The 14,209-nt window shown below is 39.3% G+C and overlaps 1 protein-coding gene across 1 annotated transcript in view; it reads left to right on the plus strand.

Annotated features, from left to right (window-relative positions):
- LOC125871638 (kirola-like) overlaps positions 1-14,209 on the plus strand; it is a 219,939-nt gene that overhangs the window by 626 nt on the left and 205,104 nt on the right. The gene's annotated exons all lie outside the window — the stretch shown is intronic.

Consider the following 14,209-nt stretch of genomic DNA (forward strand, 5'->3'; position numbering starts at 1 on the left):
AATTGATGATTGTAGTGATTGGGTTGTTCTAGAATCATCTTGAGAAAGTGAGTCTTAATTCAATCCTACCAATCTAGCTCGAGAAAGTAGATCAATTGAGGTTTTGGGTGGTGTATAATTGTTATACTTCTCGAGGTTCGAGAGAACTCTCTTGATTCGTGATAGTTGATCGAGAGATGGCTATTACATCTAAATTCTAGTCTACCCACTAAGATTCAGCGAATTTCGGTAATTAGTAATCATCTGTATAGTGAAATTGGCAATTAATCAATCACATCCCCAAGGATCCTTTCCTACTTGATTACTATCCTGTTTTAGTAGTTGTAAATGGACAATCCTAATCCCCCCATTTGACACTAGTTTTCAACCCCTATAATTTACTTTAATGGTTTTGATAATTTCTATTACTACAAACGATTAGAACAAGCCTTTTACTTTGTAATTGAATTCTCTACCGTATCATTCACTATGGGATTGACCCAAACTCTTCGTTGGGTTTATACTAGATTGCGATCGCCTACACTTAGAATTGGATGAAGTGTAGTTGAGCGTTATCCTAAATGTCGTCAATACCGGGGAGTGGTGTTTAGAATTCTTTTAGTGATGTTTAGCCATAATCTAGTCTTGTTTGTAGTTGAATTGACTTACTTTGTTTTGTGTGTGTTGTTTGTTGTTTTTGAACAGGTAACGAAATGAGAGTGAACGGAAGTAACACCAGCCAACTTGGACATCAAGATGACATCGGTAACTTGAATGATGTCAATGAAGCTCAATTGGGTGTTGTAGGTTCTATTCGTTTACCTCTGATTGTGTGAAATGTTATATTCCATATGACTAGCACGATGTCTCAACTATTGCAAATGAAAGGGTTATTCAAAGGGCTGGCTCATGAGGATGCCCGTGACCATATCCGAAACTTTGTGGACGTGTATGGTCCATTTTTGTTCAAGAACATCTCACATGAGTCAGTCCGGCTCCAGCTGTTCCCTTTTTCTTTTATAGGGGAAGCAACCAAGTGGTTAGCTGATCTACCGAGGGACTCAATTACGTCTTTGGAAGAACTTACCGAGACATTCTACATAAGCTTTTTCCCTTCTTCAAAGATGATGGCATTGAGAGATAATATACAAGGCTTCAAACGTTTGGATGGTGAACCAATCCATGAAACATGACTGAGGTTTCAGAAGTTGTTACTCCAATTTTCAACTCATGGACTTTGAACAAAGTGTTGTTACAACATTTCTACCAGAGTCTAGATTCGGTCAACAAAGGTGTTGCTGGCCAGCTTGTCCAAGGAGGAATTATGCAGCAACCTTTTGAAATAGTGTTTACTCTCCTTGATGGGATGACGAAGATAAACAGAGCTTGGTATACTAGGGAGGATCAAGTGTCTACTTTGACTTTCAGGATGAAAAAGGAACAACTAGAAAAGGAGTGAGAGCAGGATGAAAACATGGCTATTGTGAATGCAGTTGGAGTTAGCATAGTAAATCCTGATGATGCTCACTTTGAAGTGTTATACAATGAAGAAGTACACATTCTAGCAAATCAGGGAGGAGGTTTCCGCCAAAATTATCCAAGTCCAGGTGGAAACCAAGGTTGGCATAGAGAATGTCATGAAGGTTGGAAGGACCGTGATAGGGAGTGGAGTGACTATGGTACAAACTAGAGGGAGCGAGATGGTAACAAAGAGAGATATGTACCTCCCCATGAACGTCAAAAGCCAAAAAAACAAAGGGTTGATCCGGAAAATTTTCGCACTGAAGATATGCTTACACGCATTCTCAATAAACTGGAAGGGTCGGACAAAGTACTTAAAGAAATAAAAGAGGACATCTCAACTCTAAACCAAAAGGTTACTTCTCACTCGGTGTCCATGAAATAGCTGGAAACACAGATGGGCCAAATATCATCTCATTTAAACTTGAAATAAAAAAGGGGTCTACAAAGTGATACATTGGTTAACCCAAAGAATAAACCTTGAAAGCATATCCTCGTCGTACCACGACATTAAATAAGGCGTTTCTTGGGAGGCAACCCAAGTTTTGAGCTTTTACTATTGTTGTTTAATTAATGGGTGTTGAATGTGCAGGTTGAAATTTTAAAATTTTGGGGAAAAAAGTAATTAGGCGAGCCCAGATACCAGTCGACGACTCGCTAAACAGTTCGGCTAGCCCGATCTGGATCAATGTTTGGACCAACTAGTTAGCTAGAGGTTCTGTAAAACTCAGCGGACAAAAGAATCATTCGGCGCATCGCCGAATGGGTTGGTGACATAAGGGACCATTACCGACTGGCTTGCATTGAAGGTCAAGAAGGGCTGAACCGTTTTAAATTCAAAAAAACTCCCTCATTTCATATTTTCTGACTTTTACACTTTCACAACCGCATTTTAGATTTCCGTACTTGCATTTCTTGCAATTCCATGTTGGATCATTTGTTGGGGGGAACTTTTGTGCAGTTTGCTTCAATTCGTTAGCCTAGCATTCACCTACTCAAGTTTGAGGTTGGTTATCTGAACCCCGTCTTTAAATTTTAGTAATTTGAATTGCATGATGGTTGTCATGTTGATTTATGTGCGTAGTAATGATTGTTTGAATATTTGTTGGTAATGTGTGCCCTTGTCGTGTTTCGTCTAGTAGTTTTAGCGTTTAATTGGGAAATCTCGTGTGTTTGCATGATAAAATTATGGGTGTGTGCTGATTAAGTGTTGGGTCTGGTATGGGTGAAGTCTAAGTAACCCCAATTGATTTGATTGACTGATTTTTCCAATGATAGAGCAGGTGACGTCATTCTTAAGGGAAAAAGACATCGATTGGTCAGTTTCGGACAAATCAAGGGAAGTCTGACTACTCCGAAGTCATTAATGTATTGGGTCTGGGCTTAATTGCAAAGAATAGGTTTTTAATTTTGTTCTCGTGAGCTGCAGGTTAGAAATTGATGGTCGGAATCAAAATCTGGCACGTTAGACTATTCGGCGAGTTGGGTCCAGCTCGCCGAATGGTTCGGCGGTTGGCCTAACTACCCTTGGATCGCCTTCTTATCCTTCAAAATTGTGGAAATTATTCTGTAACATTCGGAGATACGCCTGAGCTCTCTGAGTTCACTCGGCGACTCGCCAACTACCCCTTTAGATCGCCCTTCTGCGCCCCAATTTTTAGAAATTGTTTTGTAACTTTCGGTGAGCTACTTTTAGTTCACCAAATGGTGTCGGAAATTCGCCAAAAGGCCCTGGACATCACCAACTTGTGAGAATTTTTATTCTGGAACATTCGGCGAGCTTGACTTGGCTCACCAAATGGGTTTGGCGACTGGTGAACTACTCGGCGACTCGCGAACTACTCAGTGAGTTTTCCTGCATATTTTTCAAAATTGATAATTTTTTGAATTGCTTCTAACGTATTGATCTATTTGATATTTTTTTGTAGGTATGGCTAGACAAAAGGTTGCGGGGAGAAATCAACCGCCTTGAAAGTGTGCACAGGGCATTGCTATCAATGAGGGTGTTGCACCCTCCCGGACTGCACAGGAAAAACATCCTCCAAAAGGGGGAAAAGGCAAGGAAAAGAGGCCCGTAATACCAATGTCAGCGAGGGAGATCTCAGACAGTATGGGAATCTATGCCACCCACCTCACTACTTCAAAAGTGAGGGCAACTCGAGTGATAGATCGCCGACCTCCGTGTCTGAACCGGAAGACAATCAAACTCTCTAGACTAGGATATGGGAGCTACGCTCCAAATCTCTACTTGATCTAGCTAGGATCCCAGTGACGCCTACTCCTCCTCCACCTCCAGCTCCGATTGTTGAGCAGGTTTATCCGGTGCCACTAGTTCAGGCACTCACACCCCGATCATTGAATAGACTGAAGACCAAGACTTTGAGGACTATTTTAGAGGAGAAGAAATTGTCTACTGATGGAGTAGTAGACTGGTACCCGGAGGTGTGGAACACTATCAAGTTCGAAATCTTCACAATGCCACGAGGCTCCTATGTTCCTACTTGGGTTTGGGAATTTTATGCGGAGTATGAAATGCTAGTGCCTAAAGGGAAGAAGAAGGTCAGCTCATTCAATTCGGTTGACCATGTAGTGGTGCGGGGCTGAAAAGTAATATACAGCAGCACCGACATCAATGAGGTGCTTGGTTGTATGGTAAATATGTTCTATTACTTGACTGGCCATGTATAAAAGAAGACCCTTGACGACTTTAAGAGTTAGTTGGCACCGTTGATATCAGACATTACACCACAGTGGATTGAGGCAGGTGTACCTATAGAGAAGGACCTGAATGTGGCAGCCAGATATTGGTTCGGGTTCATAGCAGCACATCGATGCCATCACAGAATGAGTTGATACTCTAGCATCTGAAAGATGCTTTATTGGGCTATATCATGGATCCAGAGAGCCTTAATCTCGGTCTGATCATCGAGTAGGAGATGAACATGAAGGCTAAGTAGAACCAGACCTATATCCCATTTCCAGTCCTGATTACAGAGCCAGACTATACCTAACTCGCCCATAATTTTAAGGGTTGGGCTCAAGATAATTTGAATTGGGTTCAACCTCAACTTATTCAAGCCTTAACCCATCATATATATATATATATATATATATATATATAAAGCTGAATGTGAAAATGGTGATGCGGCACCTCTTAGAAGCCAGAATTCCTATTTATCCATTTTCTCAATTTTTTGAATTTTTTTCATCACACTAAATACAATATGATTTATTATATTACATTCAATAAATTAAGCATTAGTTGCATCGCAAGAATAGAAAGAAAATCATCATTTATGGACAATAAAAGTTTAATTACAATTTTATTATAATTAAGGAAAGACACAGATTATTTCAACATTCTATAATCACATTTAATATTCTAAACATTAATTGTATAGTTGGAAATGGAAAGAAAACCCCATTTTTGGGGGGGAGGGGGGGGATTCTAATATCCTACTCTAATACTTTTGACATTCTCTATAATATTAAAAAGTATAGATTCCATTTTGAATAATTACATATTTATGGGATGAAACAATTAACTCATATACAAATTTTATTATTAACGTAATAATATGTATTTATGGGATGAAAAAATTAACTCATTTGCAAATTTTATTATTAGCATAACAATTAAAAAATGTGAGAATATAAAGAGAATCAATCACCTTGAAAATAAACTTTTAATTACAATATATATTTTTATCTATTTGTTTACTTTTAAAAAAAACCCTCTATCTTTTCATCTCTTTTTTTTGTTAATATATATATATATATATATATATATATATATATATATATTAAGAGATTACAGGAGAGCTAGATGGAAAGTTAACCCTATACGGGTTAGTAGTTACAACAAGGTTACCAAAACGGGCTAACTTATTACAAGCAAAAGACTTAATAGTTCTAGTAGAAGTAACCCCATTTTTGTCTTTAGCAAGCTGATCTTTCACATAGTTTGGTGGGGATTGCAAAAGGGAAGTCTTGTCGTAGTTTGTTAGCCTGGAGCCTTGCTTAGCTAATATATCTACTACATAATTTTCTTGTCTGAAGCTATGACGGACCACCGGATTCTTCAACTTCCTCAATAGTGACTCAACAGTGACCTGCAATCAGAGATAATAATATCGTAAGGTGGCTTAGTCCAGAAGTTAAAGGATTTCAGATGAGTCTGTTTCGATCTCAAGGGGGCTAAATTGAGAGAATTTGCTAGAGCTAGGCTAGTGTGAAGAGCTTCAATTTCAGTTGTTGTATGATTTTGAGCCATGCTCTTATAGGAGAAGCCTGTAACACAGTCACTCATGTGATTACAGATAACTCTGACTATTCTTACTATTTTATCCTCCCGATGAAAAGCTCCATCTATATTATTTTTAATATGCCAGAAGGTGGGTGGAGCCATTTGATAAGAATAGTTCTTTTGTGTTTACTATCCTGGTTATTAGTACATAATTTGAACTCAAGAGTATGATTTCTGATAACCTGGACGGGGATCAATTCCGATTTATTTTGAAAGATGTTATTGTTACGATTTATCCAGTTATGCCAGAGGACAAAGGGGAAGAAGTCTTCCCAGGAATAATGGTTGTTGTGGCAAGGAAGATTAGTTAAATTTAGACCAATATCAAGCCAACATTTTTTAGCTATAGGAAGATTAGTTAAATTTAGACCAATATCAAGCCAACATTTTTTAGCAATGTAGTAGTGAAGGAAAATATGCTCAATACTTTCAATATAATTTTTACAGATAGGACAAAGAGGATCGAAAGAGATTCCCAATCGGTGAAGATGCTTTTTCGTGGGTAGCCTGTCGTAAGAGAAAATCCAAAGGAATAATTTAATCTTATTAAGGGTATTAATTTCTCAAACCCAAGAAGAGGAAGAAGCATTTTAAGGAACATGATTAATCAAATTGTAGATCGATTTGGTGGAAAAAATTTCTTTGGAGTTAATGGACCAGTGAGGCTTGTCAGCGCCAATGTTCGAGTGGTGGTGGCTTTATCAGTGATGCTATTATTGAGGTTGAAAGAAACTTTAGACCAATCCCAACCAGCGTCGTCCCAGAGATTCACTAGAACCAGCTTATCTTAACCTTTATTAAGAGGACCATGGAAGATTTGTCTAAGACGCGGAAGGGAGGCAATCCAACTATCATTCCAATAGTTAATGGTAAGACCTGTGGAAGGGATCCAAGTTATGGCCTTGGAGAAGATGTTTCTTCCAAGAATAATGTTATTCCAAATGAAGGATGTCGAGGAAGTACTTTTACGAAGGTTATGAATGTTAGTAAGCATTCGAGCCAATAATGAATTACGGTTCGTGAGAAATATCCAGGCTAGACTAGCAAGAAGAGTAATATTTTTCTGACAAGCTTTTTTAAGGCCCAAACCTCCTGAGTCCATCTTTAATTTCATTAAATGCATCTCTTTATTCTATTTTGTGTATAAGCTGATTATTCTGTCATATTCTACGATAATGTTATTTATTTAATTTTAATTAAAAATCATAATAATATTCTTTTAAATACTATAGCTAAAGGAGCCCCAATTCAAATCCAGCCATGATTCTTTTCACAATTTTCTTTTCCAACTTGTTAACATTGCTATTAGGAAATATGACTTTGGAGAGACATAAGGTAATTCTTAACTTCCTTACTATTTTTATGTTTGTACTATTATGAAAACGTATTTTTTTCATTTTCATTAAAATTATATAATCAACAATAATTTGATGATCATATTTGATAAGTTCACAAATTGGACTCCTTCAGGGCTATATTTTAATAGAAATTGTGTCCTCAAATGCTTATTATATTTAGATATCTGATGAAAACCCTTATATTTCATGTATTTGAAGTTTTAAGGAGAGCATGGACACTACGTCGCAAAAAGAAACGAAAACGCTGAAAAGAACGCAGAAATGAAGGCTTGAGGATCGCCGAGTACACTTGGCGAGTCACCAAAAGGTCTTACTTCGCCTTTTATTCCAGTGTGTTGAGCCCTGAAGAAAAGAATAAAGTCGGCGGAAAAAGGGAGCAGTCGATGCATCGCTGAGCAGTTCCGCGAAGCAATACCATGTCGCCCAATGACCCAGAGCACGAAGATGGTGAAGGCTGGTACAAGACGGCGATGAACTACACCAAAGGGCGAATCACCAATTTGATCGGTGATTTCGACTAATGACGCCAAACGATCCGCTACAGCATAAATCTGTGATAACTATAAATACTAGTTAGAGTTTTAGTTTTAGTGTGGAACAATTATTATAATTTTCTCTTAGATTTGAACAAGTGTGATAATTTTGAGAGAGAATAGTACTTTTTAAGGGTTTTGAAGACTTGAAGAAGAAGAGGGTTTCATTTCCAAGGATTTGGACTCGGATCTCTTGGATTCTTCATTCTTGGCTTGTAACAAGACTTAAATCTTCATACCCATTTGAATGCAAGCTCATTTAGGTATAAATTTCTATCTCTTGATGTGTGGCTAAAAATCCCAATTCTTGGGGTGTGATTTAGTGAATATGGGTTAAGATAATTGTTGGGTCTTGCTTGTTGATAGTCTATTTGTAGTTTAAATGTGATTTCATTTAGTGATTGTGGATGAATTTAATGAATTTGTAGTTGCAAATACAAGCTTATTTATGTGTTTTCGGCTTGCTCTATAGAAAGGTCGTAAAACTAAAACCACTAAATTTATGGTCGGTGTGAATGGGTCGACATGAGGTTCAGCTCGATAGAGTAAACCCTAATCCCATGTCCACACACTCAGCTCGAAAGATTGAGTGGGTTAAGGCGTAGGCTGGTCTTCATGCGGCAAGTGGGTGTCCGAAAGGAACGCATTTGAAACGGGTTAAGTTGCTCGAGAGAGAGCTTATCCCCGTTAAAGGCTAGCCTAGTCACAATTATTCTATGAATCTTCTACCAAAAGCATGTACCAATAATCTAGATTAATCCGTATTTCCGTCACATCCCAAGGATCCCCTCTCATTATTTAGAAACTCTTATTTATTTTGTTGTTTTTACTTACTAGTGACAAAACCCTCCATTGTTAATTGACACTCTTGTGTCCCCCCTTTTACAATGTTTTTACTCGTTAATGTATTTAGCTACGACTAGTTAGAACGAAATTTTCTTTTTCTATAAATTCTCAAAACCACTCTCTTGGGACGATCCCAACCCTTGGTTGGGTTATTACACTATTGCACGATCGTAGACACTTTCATCAAAAGTTGTGTCCTTGATTATGCAAACATCAAAATGGCGCCGCTGCTGGGCAGTGGTGTTATTTGAGGATTTTTAGATTAGTAAAATTTTTGTTCTTCTTAGTTGTAGTCTACTTACCTAATTTTTAGTTTTGTTTTGTTTGTTGTGTGAATATTTCAGAAAGCATGAGTGTTAATGGTGGCAACGGTAGCCAGGTAGGCCACCAAGACGACATCGAAAATCTTAACGATATCCAAGAGCCTAACATCCATGGCCCCTATCACATGGGAGGTGTTGGAGCCATCCATTTACCCCCAGCCGAGGGAAATNAGAAAGCATGAGTGTTAATAGTGGCAACGGTAGCCAGGTAGGCCACCAAGACGACATCGGAAATCTTAACGATATCCAAGAGCCTAACATCCATGGCCCCTATCACATGGGAGGTGTTGGAGCCATCCATTTACCCCCAGCCGAGGGAAATGCAGTGTTTCACATAACAAGCACCATGTTGCAACTTTTGCAACTAAAGGGACTTTTCAGCGGACTGGCTCATGAGGATCCTCATGAGCATCTTCGAAACTTTGTAGATGTGTGTGGACCATTCTCGTTCAAAAACATCTCTCAGGAGTCGGTCCGATTGAGGCTATTCCCTTTCTCGTTAATACGCGAGGCGTGCAAGTGGCTTGCCGAGCTACCACCTGAATCCATTACTTCTTGGGAGGAGTTGGTAACCGCATTTCAAGTGCAATTTTTCCCACCCTCGAAGATGATGTCACTGAGGGATAGCATCCAGAACTTTAAACGTCTAGAAGGAGAGCCTCTGCACAAAACTTGGCTGCGATTTATAAAATTGGTGCTACAATGCCCGACTCATGGTCTGTCCGATAATGTATTGCTACAGTACTTTTACCAAAGCCTGCATTCGGTGAATAAAGGTGTCGCTGATCAACTTTCACCTGGAGGCCTGATGCAGCAATCGTATACAGTAGCAGCCTAACTTTTAGATGGCATGACGACCATCAATAAGGCATGGTACACCCGTGAAGACCAAGTCTCCCCTCTCACATTCAAACTATCCAAGGAGCAGATGGACAAAGATAATGAGATAGACCAAAACATGGCCAAGATCATGACACAACTTGATATTTTATCCAAAAATGTCATGGGGGTTGATGCCCGTGGTGTCAATGCTGAGGGGGTTGGATGCGCAAATCCTGAGAAGGCGAATTTCGAAGCCTTATATAATGAGGAGGTGAACTTCCTAGCAAACCAAGGTGGTGGTTATCATTCAAACTACCCAATGCAGGGTGGTAACCAAGGTTGGGCTAGAGATGAAGGATGGAAGGATCGTGAATGGAGAGACTGAAATCCTAACTGCAAGGATGGGGAGAAGGACAGCTACGTGCCTCCCCACGAGCGCCAAAATCCAAAGGATTCAGAGGGTGGTAGTCTGAGGATATGCTTTTGTGTATCCTCAACAAAATTGAAGGGTCAGACAAAATGCTGAAAGGCATGAAAGAAGATGTTTCTACCCTTAGCCAGACTGTCACCTCCCATTCTATTTCAATCAAGCAGTTGGAGACCCAAATGGATCATATATCGTCTCACCTCAATCTGAGACAGCAAGGGGGTTTGTCTAGTGATACTATGGCTAACCCCAAGAGTGAGGTTTGAAGGTGGACTTGCATCATGCCACGACGTTAACTAAGGCATTGTTTGGGAGGCAACCCAAAACCCCTTTAATTGCTTTCTTATTTCTTGATAAAATAATGGTGTTGATTGTGCAGATGGAGGTGTGGAGAGTAAATGAAAAGTGCAGATTGGCGAGCAAGAGGTCCAATCAATGGATCGCCGAATGGTTCAGCGACTCAGAACTAGACCACCGTTAGACTCAATACCATCCTGCATTAGAGTCTGTAAAACTCGGCGATCATAGGAACTTATTGGCGAACCGCCGACCGTGTCGGCGATCCCGATAGAGACCGTCGTTTGGACCCCCTACAAACCAGAGGTCCTGTAAATTTTGACAAAGAAGCTAAACAGTTAGCGTTCCACTGAGTGAGTAGGCAACCTGGACTAATGTCACCGAGTGGGCAAGAACTGGATGGTTTTTGCAAGCCAAATGTTTAAAAGTTTCAATTTCATTCACTTTCCCTCACTTTTTATCTGCCTAAACTCACACTTGCACTCTATTTTCAATATTCCTATACGTTTAGAGTATTTTAGTTGTTGATTTGTGTTTGGGACTTGGATTACATTGCTGCCTAGCGAATCAATTACATTTTAGTCAGCACGAAAGGTTGATTCCCAAACTCTGAGCTCTTTCTATTGATTTTGGACTAAATACAATGATATTACCTTGTTGATTTGTGTTGAGTTTCTCTGGTAGAATTAGAATATTTGTCTGCCTGTTAGATTTGCAAACTTTGCATGTACTAAGTCAAATAGTTGATTCTTGAAGGGTACATTTTTAAATTGACTTAAAATTTGTGGGTTGAGCATGATTGTCACTTGGTCTAAGCCTAATTTGGGTGGTACATGCCTTAATTATGTTTTCAGAGGTCGCAGGGTCAAATTCGGGAAAGTGGGTCAAAAGCAGGCACGTTGGGTCATTTGGCGAGCTGGGTCAAGCTCGTCGAACCACTCGCGGTTCGACTGCAATCCTCATCTCTCCTTTAATTAAAAGCTAATTGTGATGTTAAATTCTATAATTTTCAGCAAGACGCATGATGTCACTGAAAGCATTCGACGTTTCACCGAAAGACTTCTGGTTCGCCCTTTGTCTGCATCCTTGTATTCTCTACGCACTGAACTAGGCAAACTGCCTAAATAATTGCACGCTTCGCCAACTATTTCGGTGAAGCGATCCCGCAATTAAACTGCATTGTTTTTCTTTTATCTAAATACTTTCTAACTTTTTCTCGAAGATTTGCAAAAATGGCTAGACCAAAAGTAGCGGGAAGAGATATGCCACCCCAACAAACAAGAGCGAAAAATTTTAGGGAAAATACGAAGGCAACAAATCCCCCCAAAATGGATAATGAGGGCAAGAAGCCCAGTGCCAACAAGGGAACAAAACCCCGAGACCCCACTATTCTCTCGTGGAAATGCGAATTCTTCACAGCCATCCACTCTTTTTTGGCGGCTCATGACTTGGACAATCTTAGTAAGTAAACTGCCGCTGAATCTTCTGAAGAAGCTTCGAGGGCCATTATCAAATTTCGAGCTGACACATCGGGCAATGATGCCAAACAGATGGAGTGACGGTGTAGACAGGATTTTTACCTCCCTCTCTGGCTTTCTTTATTTTTAAAGTCTGGATATTCTGTGTTAATTGCATTTGAGGACAAATTGTTTTTATTTGTGGTGGGGTGAGTCCCACCTTTTGTGTGCTATTTGTGACTCATGTTTTTGCTTATGTATTTGGGGTTTGAGTTATTATTGTGTTAAATACTGCTTTATGTGGATGTTTGAGCTTGTGGCTCCTTTTGTTTTAAATTGCAAAACGATTTTGACCCTTCCAAAAAATTTTGAATTTTTCACACATTCTCGCCACCCAGTTCTTGAATTTGGCTGTTTTTTTATAAAAATTTGAGTCTTGGTTCCAATCAATACTGATGACTTGAATAGTGCTTACAATCGAACGAACATGAATGTGTGGCTATGATGAGGCCAAATGAAGTTGCATAGACAATATGTGAACTTTTTGCATCTCGTTATGACTAGCCTAGTATCGAATTGAGTCTCTTGTGATGATCATTGCACACTAGCGAAATTGTGGAGTCTTGTTTGACTTATAGTGTCGATGTCTAGTGTGATGAGCTTACTTGTGAACTATGCATGGTAGATCCTAGAATTTGCCCCGCTGGTCCAGTCAATTAAGTGATGCTATCTCTTGATATGATCTTAGGCAACTTCGAAGAGTGTTAACCAATTTGACATATACCTCTTTTGTGACCTACCTTGTGAGCATGTGACTCTCTCTTGATCACCCCTTGAGCCTTACCTTTCTTTGGAAGAAACTTGATGAAAACTAGACCTTTCTTAATCCATTACCCATAATCCTCATGAAGTTATGGTTAGTTTGAATAGCCAACTTAGGCCAAAAGCCTAAGTTGGGGGTGTGGTGAAAAGAGAAGGCAAATCAAGAAGTGCAAGAAAGTCCCTCCTACCTATGCTTTTGAGGAAAATGGAACCCTTCCATATAATAATAAAAAAAGACAGAAAAGGAAAAGAAAATGAATGAAAAGAAAAGTTATGGAATAGAGTTGAAAAATGAAAGGGCTTTCCATACAATTCATGGAAAGTAAATAATAGGATGACTTATAAGCACTAATGAAAATGATGAAGAAAAAAGGGAAGCAAGTATTGTGAGCACCACATCTCATGAGAATGAAAGTCACTGAGCCTAAATGACCATACATTTGCACTCAGCCCCATTACAAGCCTTGAAAAGACCTTTTTTTTATCTTGAGTGAGCTGAAGCAAAAGTTGATTGGAAAATACGGGCAAACCAATGGGTAAAATTATGCATTATGTTCTTCTTTGTAAGTGTGAGAGTTGCATCTGATTCCAGAGCTTTAAATTGTGAAACCATTATGTGAATATGGAATCATTCTTTGTGTGGGGGCATTTGAACACTATAGTTGAGCTTGAACTTGCATTTGAAGCAAGTATTCTGAGCATGAGACTCCTTGATATTAGTGAGTCACAACTTGAATCTTTAAGTGCACATTTGATATTTGCATAGGTAAATTGAGTCTTGTTGTGTGCATTCATGATTGAGCCTTGTGTAGCACTGTTCGACACACCCTTTTTGAACAGCTGAACTTGAGTTTGCTTGAGGACAAGCAAAAGTTTAAGTTGAGGGTGTTAATGAGTTCACAAATTGGACTCTTTCAGGGCTATATTTTAATAGAAATTGTGTCCTCAAATGCTTATTTTATCTCGATATCTGATAAAACCCTTAAGTTTCAGGTATTTTAAGTTTTAAGGAAAGCATGGACACTACATCGCAAAAAGGAATGAAAAGGCTGAAAAGAACGAAGAAATGAAGGCATGAGGATTGCCGAGTCCACTTGGCGAGGCGTCGAAGGGTCTTACTTCGCCTTTTGTTCCAGTGTGGTGAGCCCTAAAGAAAAGGATCAAGTCGGCAGAAAAAGGGAGCAGTCGACGCATCACCGAGTAGTTCCGCGAAGTAGTACCATGCCGCCCAATGACACAGAGCACGACGATGCTGAAGGTTGGTACAAGACGGCGATGAACTACACCAAAGGGCGAATCGCTAAGTTGATAGGCGATTCCGACTAATGACGCCAAACAATCCACTATAGTATAAATCTGTGATAAATATAAATACTAGTTAGAGTTTTAGTTTTAGTGTGGAACAATTATTATAATTTTCTCTTAGAGTTGAACACGTGTGACAATTTTGAGAGAGAATAGTACTTTTTGAGAGTTTTGAAGACTTGAAGAAGAAGAGGGTTTCATCTCCAAGGATTT

The sequence above is a fragment of the Solanum stenotomum genome, chromosome 7 (assembly GCF_019186545.1).
Source record: "Solanum stenotomum isolate F172 chromosome 7, ASM1918654v1, whole genome shotgun sequence".
Taxonomy (NCBI): Eukaryota; Viridiplantae; Streptophyta; class Magnoliopsida; order Solanales; family Solanaceae; genus Solanum; species Solanum stenotomum.